Raw genomic sequence first — 17,863 nt, 5'->3', positions numbered from 1 at the left:
ATGGGGGCTTAAGTGGGTAAGAGAAGAATAAATGAAAGAAAATGGGATTGGGAGGGAGACAAACCATAAGTAACTCTTAATCTCACAAAACAAACTGAGGGTTGCTGGGGGGAGGGGGTTTGGGAGAAGGGGGTGGGATTATGGACATTGGGGAGGGTATGTGCTTTGGTGAGAGCTGTGAAGTGTGTAAACCTGGTGATTCACAGACCTGTACCCCTAGGGATAAAAATATATGTTTATAAATAGAGGGTTGATAACTCTAGTCCTCATGGTAAATTTCCTTGGAGTAGATTAAGTCATCAGTCCTCCAGCTGCTACTTAGACAATAACTTTGAAGACCAAAGGATTCAGGTATAGTAAAAGAAATTTATTGCTAGGCCAGACTTGAATGCTATCTCTATCATTTACTCCATGGTTGGTCTTGGGAAAATATATAACTTCTCTGGCTTTTTTTTTCTTCAATAAAATTAGAATAATAACTGCCTTAAAAATTGTTAGAAGGATTAAATAAGATAGTATATGTCAAGTGTGTACTATTAGCACTCACCTGCTTTCTGTCTATGGTTTTCTACTGTTGTTAACTAGACCACCGTAGGCACTGACATGCTGGTTGTGCCTCATGCACTGTTATTGTGCCATATTCGATCTTAACGAGATACTGCTCTAATAAGTTGTATCAAAATGCCCAAGTTTAAAGAAGTAGGTGGATATATTACACTAGGTATTTAGTCTTCAAAACATACACACATATACAACAATACTGATATGTAGGATCTGAGTGAGTCAAGCAGTGAGTCATTTCTTAATAGGTTAATAGCCCTTATTTTTAGCTGTTTGTCACCTTTTATTAAACAATCTTATTTATTTATTTGAGAGATAGGGAGAGAAAGAGAGCATGAGAGCATGAGTGCAGTGGGGGGAGAGGCAGAGGGAGAAGCAGACTCCCCACTGAGAAAAGAGCCAGAAAGAGGGCTCACTCCCAGGACCCTAAGATCATGACCTGAGCCAAAGGCAGATGCTTAACCAACTGAGCCACCCAGGTGCCCCTCATTGTTTGCAAGGTGGAAATACCGGCCTAAAATATTTTAATTAGTGTTGGGAGGGAGTCCAATGGGCATTCATAATTTTTTTTTCTACAAATATTCACTGAATACAAATATTCACCCATTCTGGGATAAGTAGACAGAACATAGAAAACGAGATGTTTTGTGTCCTTTAGGAGTTCACAATCACAAACAAAACAAAACAAAACAAAACAAAAACAAAAAAAACCTACAACCCAAAAAACTAAAATGAACTTTTGGGACTTCATCAAGACGTTTCTGCACAGCAAAGCAAACAGTCAACACAAACAAAGAGGCAACCCACAGAATAGGAGAGGATATTCACTAATGATACTACAGACAAAGGGCTGATATCCAAGATCTATAAAGAACTCCTCAAACTCAACACACACAGAACAGATAAGCACATAAAAAAAATGGGCAGAAGACAGAAAAAGACATTTCTCCAAAGAAGACATACAAATGACTAATAGACGCATAAAAAAATGCTCATCACCATTAGCCATCAGGGAGATTCAAATCAAAACCACATTGAGATACCACCTTACACCAGTTGAATGGCCAAAATTAGCAAGACAGCAAACAACAAGTGTTGGAGAGGATGTGGAGAAAGGGGAACCCTCTTCCACTGTTGGTGGGAATGCAGGCTGGTGCAGCCATTTTGGGAAACAGTGTGGAGATTCCTTAAGAAATTAAAAAGAGAGTTACCCTATGACCTGGAATTGCACTACTGGGTATTTACCCCACAGATACAGAAGTAGTGAAAAGAAGGGCCATCTGTACCCCAATGTTCATAGCAGCATGGCCATAGTCACCAAACTGTGCAAAGAATGCCCTTCAACAGATGAATGGATAAAGAAGATATGGTCCATAGATACAGTGGAGTATTATGCCTCCATCAGAAAGGATGAATACCCAATTTTTGTATCAACATGGATGGGACTGGAAGAGATTATGCTGAGTGAATTAAGTCAAGCAGAGAGAGTGAATTATCATATGGTTTCACTTACTTGTGTAGCATAAGGACTAACATGGAGGACACTGGGAGATGGAGAGAAGTGAGTTGGGGGAAGTCGGAGGGGGAGACAAACCATGAGAGACTGTGGACTCTGAGAAACAAATTGATGGTTTTGGAGGGGAGGGCATTGGGAGGTTGTGTGAGTCTGGTGGTGGGTACTAAGGAGGGCATGTATTGCATGGAGTACTGTGTGTGGTGCATAAATAATGAATTTTTGAATACAAAAAAAATTTAATTAAAAAAAAGAAAAAAAGGAGTTCACAATCTAGTTGAGAGTGTGGCCAGGTGGACACTCAGGTGATTGTAACTCAAGGCAATATGAGGTGCTGTAGGGGCTAGCATGGCCACTTCATTTCAGTGCTTGGGCCAACTGAAGGTGCCAGGCATCTGAAAGGCATCAGGTTGCCTCCAGGGAAAATAGGGTGTAGCAAAAAAAAAGAGCATGACTGCCAGCTTCACAGTTTTGCCTTTCACTGGCTTTATTATTATTTGTAAAACTGAGCCTCAGGATCTGGAGGCAAATTCACTGAGCTCTTTTTAACATTCCACTACAGCTAATAGAGTTATCAGGGCCTCCAAGGAGGCCTCAGAAGTACAATGTGATCTTAAAACATAAATATAGACCAATACTGGCTACCTAGCACAATTCATAGTGCATACACCTTACAGCCCTGCTGATCACTCACTAATAGAACCTAGAGAAATAATTTGTCTTGGAGTTTTGGTTTCCTCCTGTTTTGCCTGGGGATAATTATATTTATTTAAAGTTTGTTGTGAAGATTAAGTGAGATACTTCTAGAGAGAGTTCTAATTCATATTAAGCCTTCTACAATTATTAATTTCCTCCTTGCTCTTTCAACCATCATCACATGCCTTGCCTTAACTTGGATATGAGTTCTACAATATTCACTGTGGTTAATGGTGATTACGGTCTCCTTCATTCCTTACTATTTGTTATTTTGAAAGCACAGTGTTTTCCAGGGTAGACCACAATGTTGCCATGAACCACATGTGACTGTTAATAAACTCTGATTAATAATTAACTCATTATTGCCATGAATTTTTGGAATTTTAGAAATTCAATGGAGTCATCTTTAATATGCAAGTAGATGTAAGTTTGTTTTAAACTGTTCCCCCTTTCATTGAAAATCATATCACCTAGAGATAAATAACTTTTTCTCAAAAATCTCAACCAATTTGCATATACTTTATTCCAACTAGTGATGATAATAAAAAGCGTTTTAATGTTAACTTTTTAATCTTCAAAAGCATAAACAAAGATATTTATTTAGAATAGAGGGAAGTGGGATTTATCAGGTTGTCCAAATCAGTAAACTCATTTTTCAGAGAGAAGACTAGAAGATATAGTTGAATAAATCCTGGATGAAAATTTTCCCAGTCTGGGGAACAGAACAAGCATCCCTCTCCTAGAGGTAGAAAGAATACCACCCAAGATTAACAAATCAAGAAAGAACTCAAGGCACTTAATTGTGAAACTAATGAACTGTAATGTTAGACAAGAGCTTCTGAAGGCACTGGGGGAATAGTTTCCTCGTGTACAGAGGAAGGCCCACCAGAATAAATGTCAGACTGTCCACAGAAACCTGGCAAGCCAGAAAGGGCTGGCAAGTCATATTCAGGACACTAAATGAGAACATGCAGCCAAGGATACTTTATCCAACAAGGCTGACATTCAAAATGGATGGAGAGATAAAGAGCTTCCAAGACTGGCAAGGATTAAAAGGGTATGTGACAAGGCAGCACTAGAAGAAATATTGAAGGAGGTTCTATAAAAGAAGAAAGAACGCAAGAGTGACATAGAGCAGAAATTTACAGAGACAAACAATAGGAACAAGGAATTCACAGGCAATACGATGTCAATAAAAATGTATCTTTCAATAATCACTCTCAACTTGAACAGCCTAAATGCTCCCATAAAATGGCACAAGGTTGAAGAGTGGATAAAACAAAAGGACCCATCCATATGCTGTCTACAAGACACCCACTTGGAACCTAAAGATACATCCAGACTGAAAGTGAAGGGATTGAGAACCACCTTTCATGCCAACGGGCCTCAAAAGAAAGCTGGGGTATCAGAGAAATTAGATTTTAAGCTAAAGACTGTAGTCAGAGATACAGAAGGACACTACATCATTCTTAAAGGGCCCACCCACCAAGAAGATCTAACAATTGTAAATATTTATGCCCCCAATATGGGAGCAGCCAACTACAAGAGTCAACTGTTAATCAAAATAAAGAGTCATATTGATATGAATATATTAATTGTAGGGGATCTTAACACACCACTCTCAGTAATAGACAGATCATCCAAGCAGAAAATCAATAAAGAAACAAGAGCTTTGAATGACACATTGGACCAGATGGACCTCACAGATACGTACAGAACATTCCACCCTAAAACAACAGAATACTCATTCTTCTCAAACGCACATGGAACTTTCTCCAGAAGAGACCACATACTGGGTCACAAATCAGGGCTCAACCACTACCAAAAGACTGAGATTACTCCCTGCGTATTCTCAGACCACAGTGCTTTGAAACCGGAATGCAACCACAAGAAAAAGTTTGGAAGGAATTCAAACACTTGGAAGCTAAAGACCACCCTGCTTAAGAATGTTTGGATCAACCAGGAAATCAAAGAACTTAAACAATTAATGGAAACCAATGAGAATGAAGACACACTGGTCCAAAACCTATGGGATACAGGAAAGGTGGTCCTAAGGGGGAAATACATAGCCATCCAAGCCTCACTCAAAAAAAATTGAAAAATCCAGAATACACCAACTCTCTTTACACCTTAAAGAACTGGAAAATCAACAATGAATTAAGCCAACCTGATGCACAAAAAGGGAAATAATCAAGATTAGAACAGAGATCCATGAGGTAGAAGCTAGAGATAGAGTAGCACACATCAATGAAACTACAAGCTGGTTCTTTGAAAGAATCAATAAGATCGATAAACCACTGGCCAAACTAATCCAAACTAAGAGAGAGAGAAAATTAATTAATTAATTATTAATTTATTAATTTATTATTAATAAATTATTAATTTATTATTATAGTTAATTAATAAGATTATGAACGAAAGGGGAGAGATCATGACTAACACCAAGGAAATAGAAACAATTATCAGAAATTATTATCAACAGTTATATGCCAATAAGTCAAGCAACCTAGAAGAAATGGATGCATTCCTGGAAACCTATAAGCTTCCAAGACTGATTCAGGATGAAATTGACAACTTGAATAGACCAATATCTAGTAAAAGGATTGAAGCAGTGATCAAAAACCTCCCCAAAAACAAGAGCCCACGACCTGACAGATTCCCTCGGGAATAGGAGAAATAATACCTATTTTCCTGAAGCTTTTTCAAAAAATAGAAACAGAAGGGAAACTTCCAGACTCTTTCTATGAAGCCAGCATTACCCTGACCTCCAAACCGGGCAAAGACTCCATCAAAAAGGAGAATTTCAGACCAATATCCCTGACAAGTATGGATGCCAAGATTCTCAACATGATCCTAGCTAATTGGATCCAAGAGTACATTAGAAAGATTATCCACCATGACCAGGTGGGATTTATCCCTGGGATGCAAGGGTGGTTCAACAGTTGCAAATCAGTCAATGTCATAAAACAAATCAATAAGAGAAGAGAGAAGAACCACATGGTCCTTTCATTTGATGTAGAAAAAGCATTTGGCAAAACACAACATCCACCGATTCCTGATTAAAACTCTTCAAAGTATAGGCATAGAGGGAACATTCCTCAACTTCATAAAATAGATCTATGAAAAACTCCACAGTAAGTATCATTCTCAATGGGGAAAAGCTGAGAGCCTTCCCTTTGAGATCAGGAATGACAAGGATGCCCACTCTCACCACTGTTGTTCAACATAGTACTAGAAGTCCTGGTAGCAGCAATCAGACAACAAAAATAAATAAAAGGTATTCAAATTGGCAAAGAAGGGGTGCCTGGGTGGCTCTGTGGGTTAAGCCTCTGCTTTCAAATTGGCAAAGAAGAAGTCAAACTCTCTCTTTGCAGGTGACATGATACTTTATATGGAAAACCCAAAAGGCTCCATCCCCAAACTGCTAGAACTCATACAGCAATTCAGTAATGTGGCAAGATACAAAATCAGTGCACAGAAATCAGTTGCTTTGTTATACACTAACAATGAAAGGGAAATTAGAAAAACGATTCCATTTACTATAGCTCCAAGTAACATAATAAACCTAACCAAAGAGGTAAAGGATGTGTACTTGAGGAACTATAGAACACTCATGAAAGAAATTGAAGAAGACATAAATAGATGGAAAAGCATTCCATCCTCATGGATAGGAAGAATAAACAGTTTTAAAATATCTATACTGCCTAGAGCCATCTATGCTTTCAATGCGATCCAGATCCAGATCAAAATTCCACTGGCATTTTTTTTTTAAAGATTTTATTTATTTATTTGACAGACAGAGATCACAAGTAGGCAGAGAGGCAGGCAGAGAGAGAAGGAGAGAAGCAGGCTCCCCACTGAGCAGAGAGCCCGATGTGGGACTCGATCCCAGGACCCTGAGATCATGACCTGAGCTGAAGGCCACGGCTCAACCCACTGAGCCACCCAGGCGCCCCCCACTGGCATTTTTCAAAGAGCTGGAGGAAACATTTGTATGGATCCTAAAATTTTGATGGAATCCTAAAACTTGTATGGAGCCAGAAGAGACCCCGAATTGCGAAGGAAATGTGGAAAAGAAACACAAAACTCAGGGCATCATATTGCCTGATTTCAAACTACACTACAAAGCTGTGATCACCAAGACAGTATGGTACTGGCACAAAAACAGACATATTGACCAGTGGAACAGAGTAGAGAGCCCAGATATGAACAAATAATATGGTCAAATAATCTTCAACAATACAGGAAAAAATACAAAGTGGAAAAAAGAAAGTCTCTTCAATAAATGGTGCTGGGAGAATTGGACAGCTACGTATAGAAAAATGAAACTCAACCATTCTCTTACACCATACATAAAGATAAACTCGAAATGGACAAAAGACTTCAACAGGAGGTAGGACTCTGTCAAAATTCTAGGGATAACTTAGGCAGTAACCTCTTCAACATCAGCCACAGAAACTTCTTGCAAGACATGTCTCCAAAGGCAAAGGAAACAAAAACAAAAATGAACTGCTGGGACTTCGTCAAGATCAAACACTTCTGCACAGCAATGGAAACAGTCAACAAAAACAAAGAGGCAACCCACGGAATAGGAGAAGATATTCACTAATGATACTACAGACAAAGGGGCTGATATCCAAGATCTATAAAGAACTCCTCAAACTCAACACTCAAAAAACATACCCATGTCAAAAAATAGGCAGAAGACATAAACAGACACTTCTCCAAAGAAGACATACAAATGGCTAACAGATGCATGAAAAAATGCTCATCACCATTAGCCATCAGGGAGATTCAAATCAAAACCACATTGAGATACCACCTTATACCAGTTAGAATGGCCAAAATTAGCAAGACAGCAAACAACAAGTGTTAGAGAGGATGTGGAGAAAGGGAAACCCTCTTATATTGTTGGTGGGAATGCAAACTGGGGCAGCCACTTTGGAAAACAGTGTGGAGATTCCTTAAGAAATTAAAAAGATAGGTACACTATGATCCCGCAATTGCACTACTGGGTATCTACTCCAATGATACAGATGTAGTGAAAAGAAGGGCCATCTGTACCCCAATGTTCATAGCAGTAAAGGCCACAATCGCCAAACTGGAGACAGCCGAGATGCTCTTCAGTGGATGAATGGATAAAGATATGGTCCATAAATACAATGGAGTATTATGTCTCCCTCAGAAAGGATGAATATCCAACTTTTCTATCAACATGGACGGGACTGGAAGAGATTATGCTCAGTAAAACAAATCAAGCAGAGAGAGTGAATCATATGGTTTCACTTACTTGTGGAGGATAAGGAATTATACGGACATTGGGAGAAGGAGAGGAGAAGGGAGTTGGGGGAAATTGAAGGGGAATAGGAACCATGAAAGACTGTGGACTCTGAGAAACAAAGTGATGGTTTTGGAGTGGAGGCAGTTGGTGGTTGGGCGAGCCTAGTGGTGGGTATTAAGGATGGCACGTATTGCATGGAACACTGGGTGTGATGCATAAAAAATGAATCTTGGAACACTGAGAAAAACAAAGTTAAAAAAAAAACCCTCATTTTTCTTAATAGAAAATGGCTATTTCATATTCTTAGAGTGAATGGTTTGGATCCCCTAAAGAACAATCAATTTATCTGTTTTCTAAAAATTACAAATTTTGAGTCACAGTGTTCAGGTATGTCCACTTAAATGTGTTGATTATGATAATATCTTATTTGTGAGTTTAGAACATTTCACTATTTCTCAAGTTTTTCTTTTTCTCTTCAGTGCCTGATATAAGACTTTGTTTCAAATTATTCTAATAAAGATTACTTTTTATATTTTTTATTTTTATTTTTTAATTTCTTTTTCAGCGTAACAGTATTCATTGTTTTTGCACCACACCCAGTGCTCCATGCAATCCGTGTCCTCTCCAATACCCACCACCTGGTTCCCCCAACCTCCCACCCCCCACCCCTTCAAAACCCTCCGATTGTTTTTCAGAGTCCATAGTGTCCCACGGTTCACCTCCCCTTCCAATTTCCCTCAACTCCCTTCTCTCCATCTCCCCTTGTCCTCCATGCTAGATTACTTTTTGGTTTATAATTTTGGCTCTTGGTATTTAGGGATTCCTATTGTAAGATATGCTGAGATATGAGGTGGGCATTACATTTCTAGATTTAAAGGAGTAATCTAACATAAAAAGGGGCGTGTTGAGATGGGGTGATGTTATCACAATGCCATTCTTTTGGGCTCTCTTTCTTTGGAAAATACTAACTTCCCTCCTTGAAGGGCAGGCTCTGATTATCATTTCTAAGTTAACACAGGAACTGGGAAAAGTGCTACTAGACTACCTGTGTTAGTATGTAGTAGCCAAAAAGTAGTCCACAAAATTAAGTTGTGATATTAAGTTAAAATACTTTGTCATCCCATTGGTACATAGAGTGAGACTCAGTTTCACCTGGCTGGGCCATAGGAAATTACAAATCTTTGTATTTCTTAAGTCATTTCCTTCTATTTACATTTAAATTGTAGGAATGGCATGTATCTGCAAAGAACCTTCTGGGTGTCGTGGGTAGAACTGGTTTGTTTTTCTGTTTTCAGAGAACATCAAGATTGTACAATGTTGATTTTCCTAAAGACAATTTGGAAGGTAGAATGCTGACTGTGCTAATGATGGTTTACTCTAAAATTTCTATTTCCCGTGTCATAATAAAGCTCCAAATTTAAAATAGAAGTCTAAATTTACAGTAGGTGATTTTAGTATGTTGGTCTCTAAATTCAAAATATGTCATTAAAAAATAAAAACAAACTGAATAATAATTTGGAGGGCTTCATTGGTCACCATAGTACTTAGTGAAGTAGTAGTTAATTGGCTTGTGCTAGTTACCAGTCAATAGAATTTGAAGGTATAGGTCAGGAGATTAGGTACTGGAAGTGCAAAATTAGAAAACATCGCCCCTCATTTTATAGATCAGAAGGGCTAAACATTGCTTGTCTCCTTCTACTACAGTTTGGACCCATCTTCATTCAACAAGTCTGCTGAGCTGTATCCCAGCACCTCTCTGATAAGAGGTTCACATTCCTCAGAGTTTTCTACAGACTTCATATTGTATTGCATCCCCCCCCCTTTAAAATTGTATGAGATTTTTAGCTGTTGGGGAAAATATTAGAAAGGCAAGAGTGACAACACGAGTTTCCAAAATCCTGTGAAGTCTTGTTCTAAATGAGTGAGGGACATCCAAACTATTTCCTGGTTCTATTGCCTTTTCTATTCTCTTGATTTTACTGAAATAGAACCACTGATTGAGAGTTTGACTAGAAATTCTCGGAGACTTGATACTCCATATCTTAGTGTGTTTGGGGTATTATAACAAAATCATAGACTGGGTGGTTTATAAACAATAAAAATACATTCTTCACAATTCTAGAGGCTGAAAATTTGAGATCAGAGGGCTAGCATTGTCAGGCTTTGGTGAGGGACCAATTCTGGGATAGAGAAAGAGAGCTAGTTGCTTTCTGATCTCTTCATATAAGGACACTAATTCCATCCATGAGGACCCCGTTCATCTGACCTAATCTTCTTTCAGAGGCCCCACTCCAAATCCCATCACATTGGGGGTTAGGTCTCAGTTTATGAATTTTGGAGGGTTGCAATGTATAACAAGCAGCTTTCTGTTCTTGGTGCTTTAGCATGTTTGGGGAATGGGGATGGGATATAGTATCTCAATATTGTTCACAAATATTTTCATCAGAAAACTTCAGAGAAATGTGTTTCAACTACTGAAAACCTATTAAAGGCCATATATCTATGTTTATTTGGGGCCTAATATGTGCAAAGCAGACACGATTTTTGCCTCATGGAGCTTCCATTTTAGAGCATTTCACTATAGATGATGGGACAGCAACATCTTCAACCCTTTCATGAAATTTATAGTGGGAACCACTAGCAAAACTAAAATGCATCAGATTGGAGAAAATTTGAATAAAGAGACAGGCAGGAGTAGAAAGAAAAAACGAATAAAAAGAAATGTGTTCTTAGCTGCAGAGGTAGGGATAGGGTGAAAGGCACAAGCAATTCTGTGGGAGCCACTCAGTGGCCCAGACCACCCAGCCCTGAAGTACACATTGCTCATTGTTACAAGAACTTACACCACTTCAAAAGTAAGATCCTGCCCCCTTAGCATGTCAGGGACCTGATATTATCAGTTTGGGCCAGTCAGTTATTGTGAGTCAGACTCCGTTGAGTTGCTGAAAGAAAGCAGCAGGCTTTTTGAGTGCCGGTCTAGACTATACTTTCCTCCTTTTATGGCTCATTATAAAAACATTTGTGCTGACCTATAAGCTGATAAATGTCAATTGGAGTCAACTCACTTGAGAAGAAAATTATGATTATAATTTGGTGGCATTTCTTTTAGTATTTAGTATTTCTTTTACCCTGAATCAAAGAATTGGAATTAGGGTCAAAAATTGTATTTTCTCACCTCTGTGGGAAAGACCTTCATAGCTTTACTGGATCAGACTAGATACTGTCCTTAGGACAAAACCCAAAAATTGCTGCTTAGCTTTTCTCAAATCACACACAGTCCTTGCTGCCGAACTCATCTTCCTACTAAACACATTTCTTGACAAATTTTCCCTTTTTTTAAAAAATTCTCTTCTGCTCTGTCTGGATTATGTATTGACCTATTTATTTTGTGTGTGGGTGGTTTCAGTGACTCCTCCTAGCTCAAATATTTAATGACTGCATCTAAATTTTTAGCTCTGAGCACAATGGAAATCCTTACCACAATGCATGTGCACCTGTTTCACTTCCAAAGCCCACTGGGTTTGCATACCTGTGGTTGTTTAGCTCAGGAGACTGGATTGTGTTAGTGAGGCCTAGGTTATAGTTTTGACATGTAGGTGACAGCGTACATGTCCTGAGGGCCAGACTGTTTTCGGAACCCAGACAGGTACTCTGCACATGTATGGCCATGGTCCTGGAGGACCAGATGAGAGGCTGAAGGCAAATCCGAGTAAATCTGTCATCATAAAAACAACTCAGTTGTAAGCCTTCCTGATGAGGTGTCTCATCTCAGTAGCAACTTCTTTGCATATGAATGTGAGTTCATAAATATGTGGTGGATGCATCTGCAAGTTTTTCAAGTGAGAACTTGACAGGTTTGGGCTAGTCCCAGAAAGTAGACTTGGCAAAATTACCATCATGCCAGTACACAGGGTGGAGTTTCCATAAGAGTTAGGCCCCTGCTGCTCAATTTCCTGCCTCTTCAGCCACGGGGAAAAAAAAAAAAAACCCACAACCTAAAAAAAAAAAAAAAAAAAAAAAAAAAAAAACCAAACAAAACAACCCAAAAAGCCAAGCTGCAGTTTTCTTCATAAACCATTGTATAAATTACTCTATGTCTTCAGGGGTGGTCAGATCCAAAGAACTCTGTACAAGGGACTTCTCTGGCCATAAAGAATCATGGATAGAGTATATATCTTATGGCCAGTTACCACATGGAGAGAAAGGAAACAAAAGGGAATATTCTTACCTTTTAGTGGGTTAGGGGGAAAGACTTCAAAATATGAACATGTGATCTTGATGAAATCCCAATAGTTCATTTTTGCCCTTGCTTCCCTTGCCTTTGGCGTTGTTCCTAGGAAGATGTTGCTGCGGCTGAGGTCGAAGATCAAAAGCTTTTGCACAGCAAAGGAAACAGTTAACAAAATCAAAAGACAACTGACAGAATGGGAGAAGATATTTGCAAATGACATATCAGATAAAGGACTAGTGTCCTGAATCTATAAAGAACTTAGCAAACTCAACACCCAAAGAACAAATAATCCAATCAAGAAATGGGCAGAGGACATGAACAGACATTTCTGCAAAGAAGACATCCAGATGGCCAACAGACACATGAAAAAGTGCTCCATATCACTCGGCATCAGGGAAATACAAATCAAAACCACAATGCGATATCACCTCACACCAGTCAGAATGGCTAACATCAACAAGTCAGGAAATGACAGATGCTGGCGAGGATGCGGAGAAAGGGGAACCCTCCTACACTGTTGGTGGGAATGCAAGCTGGTGCAGCCACTCTGGAAAACAGCATGGAGGTTCCTCAAAATGTTGAAAATAGAACTGCCCTATGACCCAGTATTGCACTATTGGGTATTTACCCTAAAGATACAAATGTAGTGATCCAAAGGGGCACATGCACCTGAATGTTTATAGCAGCAATGTCCACAATAGCCAAACTATGGAAAGAACCTAGATGTCCATCAACAGATGAATGGATAAAGAAGAGGTGGTATATATACACAATGGAATACTATGCAGCCATCAAAAGAAATGAAATCTTGCCATTTGCGACAACATGGATGGAACTAGAGCGTATCATGCTTAGCAAAATAAGTCAAGCAGAGAAAGACAACTATCATATTATCTCCCTGATATGAGGAAGTGGTGATGCAACATGGGGGCTTAAGTGGGTAGGAGAAGAATCAATGAAAGAAGATGGGATTGGGAGGGAGACAAACCATAAATGACTCTTAATCTCACAAAACAAACTGAGGGTTGCTGGGGGGAGGGGGTTTGGGAGAAGGGGGTGGGATTATGGACATTGGGGAGGGTATGTGCTTTGGTGAGTGCTGTGAAGTGTGTAAACCTGGTGATTCACAGACCTGTACCCCTGGGGATAAAAATATATGTTTATAAAAAATAAAAAATTAAAAAAAGTATATGAACATGTGAAGACACAGATAAGTCAACAATGATAACAGGAAGAAATATACTTACCTAAATACAATTAGACACAGGTAGCCAAGTAGTCTCATTCATGGACAGCTTCACACCAGAAGTAATTCTTGAGTAGAGTTTTGAAGATATATCCAATATAGTAGGAAGGATATTTCCGTGAAGAAGTTAGACATGAATGATGTTTACTTTGTAGGCTGCACAGAGGTGCAAAAGTGTGAGTTGTGAAAATGCATTTCTTTAGTGCCTTTGGTACCTCCTCTTAAAAACCAAACAAAATCTGTCCTTAAACTTAATAACCTTTTGTATCTATTGATGCCCTAATCCCATCATGAAGGCTGTACATGAATATCCTAGTTCTTTTTCTAGACACAAGGTAGTATTGTATTTCTCAGCTTTCTGTGACCATATGACTTGTGTTGGCCAGTAAAATAAGAATAAAGTGTCAAGTATTGCTTCCAGGAAAAAGTATTTAGTTGTCATTTGGTAGTTCTCTCTTTTTCTTGTTACAACAATTGCAAATGTTTGTGTTAACTGGAGTCTACTGTGTTGAGCAGAGTCCCCTGATGACCTGCATTAGATGCGTAACACAATGAAAAACAAATCTTTGTTCTGTCAAGCCACTGAAATTGGAAAGGTGCCCCAGCAGCATAACCTAGCCCCACCTTGGTTGATTCAAATGTCATATTTTCTCCATGTCTGGCCTTTCTTTGAGTCCTCAGCTCCCTACACTCTGATTTCTATGCCTAACATTTGAATGAAACTGTTGTGGAAAGGTTACGGAGTTGCCATATAATTCTGGTGACCACTTTTTTCTTAAAACTCTCTTCTCCCTTGATTTCAATGACATCAGTCTTTTGACTCACCTTTTAGATAACTAATTATATGTTTTTTGGTATAAAACCCCAATAAATCTCATCTACTTTCCTGGTTTTGAACTAATATTATGTGACTGTTAGGCTGATAACTCCTAAATATGTATCTCCTACTCCAATACATGCCGTACAGCAAAGGCTTATACACATACAAAGGTCATTCAAAACAACATGTCCACAATTGAGTTTACATCTCCTATCAGACCTGATTATTTTTCAAAGTCACAAAATCATCAACTGGGAATCTTGTTTGATTTCTCTCTCTCAACAACAGTTCCCCAATAAAATTTGTGACCAGAGTTTTTCTGTTCGGTTTCTAAATTTCATCTGTCTACATCTTTCTTTCCAGACTCTCCGTATATATATAATAGCTTCCGGATTGGTCCTGTATCAAACCATTCTCCATGGAGCTTTTGGAGAAATCTTTCTAAAATATGAAAATTATCATGTTTCAGGCCACCTTACATAAAATCTTTGATGTCACCTCATAATACTAGAGTTAAAATCCAATGCTATGTGAGCTTTTAGTGAGTTATCCCTTACCCAACAGAATGGTTTCATGACCTATCACATATGCTTTATACTTCAGTAACATGTTCTTCCTCCTTTACTTCTCTGAACCATGTTCTTTCTTTTTGCCTTGTACATCATGCTGTTCCTTGTGTATAGACTTCATTCACCCTGATAATGTCTCTTTTCTTGTTGTTCTAATTAAAACAAAGAAACAAACAAAAAAAAACATGGAGCCTAATGTGGGACCTGAACTCAAGACCTTGAGATTGAGACCTGAGCTGAGATGAAGAATAGGATGCTTAACCGACTGAGCCACTCAGGCACCCCATGAACTCTGCTTTTAACTGAGGAACTCTTGGGAACCATTATAGAAATTTAAGAAGGTGACAATATCCAGATGGTACTTGCAGAGATAATTAGAATGGAAGGGAATTGCATGGGTAGGTATTAAGAAGCTACAGGATCATGGCTTTTGATTCCACAGAATTTCGGATTTTACAATTCTGTGATTCATGCCTATTATGTTTAATGCTGGTATAAAGTATCAAAGGCAGAAAATTATTAAATACTTTTTAAGTTTAACAGAAGAGAAGACAACCCATTTTTAGAAGTGATAATTTAAGCCTTTAATTTAAATCTTAGTCTTCCACAGTTTTAACATTAATGTTAAACTTAATTTTGACTTTTATGAGATGATCAAAGCTATTTATGCTATATGTAATATGTCTCTGGTTTTCTTTCTTATTGCCTTTACTAGAAAGCCTAGCCTCTTCTCTTATTCTACTAACTATTCTTCACTATTCTATTTTACTGTGTGTGTGTGTGCGTGTGCATGTGCGTGTGCGTGTGCGTGTGTGTGTGTCTCAGTGGAATGTTCAGAATCCTGGAAATGGAGAGAGGGTGATTGAGTGTGGTTGGCTCTTACTAGAATCATACAAACGGGTGAGGAATAAACCTCCCAACACTTCTTGAGCTCTCGAATCCTGTGTCCTCCCAATTCTTTTAGGGCTGGCAGCCTACTTATCTTTAGCAAAAGCTAGGCATAATTTCAAATGTCACATTGCAGAGAAATCACTCTCTGTCACCAAAAAAGAGAGAGATGGGGGAATGATGCCTTTTTATATCTGCAACCTGGCACTGTCAGCCATTTGGAATTTGTCTCCCAGACTGTCTGGCCTTGGCTTGGAGATGGCAGGGTTGCTGTGTAGCACAAGGAGGTGCAAAAACAAACATGGGCACAAAACCAAATACTTGACTGTAAGAAATGTTCTGAAAGTTATAAAAGTGAAATACTACTTCCAGCTGTCACTTTATGCAAGGATTAAGTTGAGCTCAAGGGGCTGCAGAAATGAAGGAAGAAAGTAAATTATTCATTACAGTAACTATGCAAGTTGCAGGAGATGCCTGGGTTTTCTACTGATGGATTACTTGTGATCCCTTTGTCTATTCATCTGTATACTCACTCATTCACTTGTCTTTATGTGTATATTTGAAGACATGTTGTTGCTGCTTAGGTGGAGAGCAAAGCTTAATATTCTTTCCTTCCTATAGCCAAGAGTACTCTGCCCACTGGTCACCCTTTCTTTAGCACATGTTTCCCCTTGTGGTGATTCCTTCTTAGGCTCATGATCTGTCCCAAGCATTATTTTTTTTAAGATTTTATTTATTTATTTGACAGAGAGAAATCACATACTTGTGATTTCTTCCTGCAGAGAGGCAGGTAGAGAGAGAGAGGAGGAAGCAGGCTCCCTGACAAGCAGAGAGCCCGATGCGGGACTCAATCCCAGGACTCTGAGATCATGACCTGAGCCGAAGGCAGAGGCTTAACCCACTGAGCCACCCAGGTGCCCTGCCCCAAGCATTGTTGAAATGAACATTATCATCCAATAATCAGAGTGTAAGTCCATCGAACACAGTTAAGTGCATATTAAGACTTTGATTGATAGAGTGTGCTTAGATGTGTTCCCGCTACTGTTTTGTAGCCATGGATATCTACAATGCACAGCTCTTCTTCATATTGTTCTATGAAAGGTATTGCTCACTGGCTCAGTATCCTTAAACTGATTACATAACATCATCATCCATGTCCATACATGACTACGACCAGTGTCAAGTGTCTGGGAGGGCTTTCAGTTGACTCAGTATTTCCACATTTCAACACCAGTTCAGAAGCATGTAGCAGAGACAAAGAAGGTGATTTAGCCACATTTTGCACTGTGCCAATCCTATATCTAGCTTTCATTTTTAACATGGCAGTTGCTGTAAAACTCATAGATGTTTTACTTGTTTTCAGGGAGAGAGGGCTTACTTTCAAATATTGTTTAAGAACCCAAGTTTTCCCCTCTATAATCTAGCTTGCTAAAATAAGATATTGTCTGAACTCTAGTATTTCTCAAACAGATTGCCTTTATTAGACTTTGATTATTCATGACTGTAGGAACTCTTGAAGCACATGCTTAACTTATTCCTGCCTTAAGAGAAACACTTCCACATGTGGATTTGAGAGCCATGCACTGGGAGGAAAATAGGCTAATCTGATCATAAACCATGGAGCCCTCCTAAAATTGTGTAAACACTGACAGAGGTATTTCTCAAAGTCCAAGCCAGAAGGAAGGCAACATTTTGTGAGGTATGTGAACATTCATTCAAATTCAAAGCCTTCATTCAGCCTGTGGAATTTGTACTGAGCAGTATGTCTCATCCTCTGCCAACCGGCACCCAGTGTAATATTCTGAAAAATTAAATATTTTTGCTAATGGTGTTGTTTCTTAGCTATTTAAAAATATTTTCTAATAAAGGAAAATGTCAAGCCATGTCAAGAGTAATATTTTATTCTATTCAGCTATTAAAATCTTGAGCCGTATGATGAAATTCTTAACTCACCATAGCTTTCACCATTCTATGTTAACAGACATAATGTACAAGGGCTGAGAGCTACCATTTGTTTTTTGCTTATAGATAAAATACAGTAGGTATTAATTACATAGG

General features: G+C 38.7%; 1 long non-coding RNA gene across 4 annotated transcripts in view; it reads right to left on the bottom strand.

Moving 5' to 3' along the window:
* The window catches only part of LOC132018259 (uncharacterized), a 213,124-nt gene that overhangs the window by 53,246 nt on the left and 142,015 nt on the right, over nt 1–17,863 (bottom strand). For 3 of the 4 annotated variants that reach the window (XR_009404489.1, XR_009404488.1, XR_009404491.1), the window contains exon 4: nt 13,530–13,684. The exons of the other annotated variant lie outside the window; for it this stretch is intronic. This is a non-coding gene — a long non-coding RNA (uncharacterized LOC132018259). The remainder of the gene's footprint in view (nt 1–13,529; nt 13,685–17,863) is intronic. 4 annotated transcript variants of the gene reach the window in all.

The sequence above is a fragment of the Mustela nigripes genome, chromosome 5, assembly GCF_022355385.1.
Source record: "Mustela nigripes isolate SB6536 chromosome 5, MUSNIG.SB6536, whole genome shotgun sequence".
NCBI lineage: Eukaryota > Metazoa > Chordata > Mammalia > Carnivora > Mustelidae > Mustela > Mustela nigripes.
This window is presented reverse-complemented; position numbering and strand designations above follow the sequence as displayed.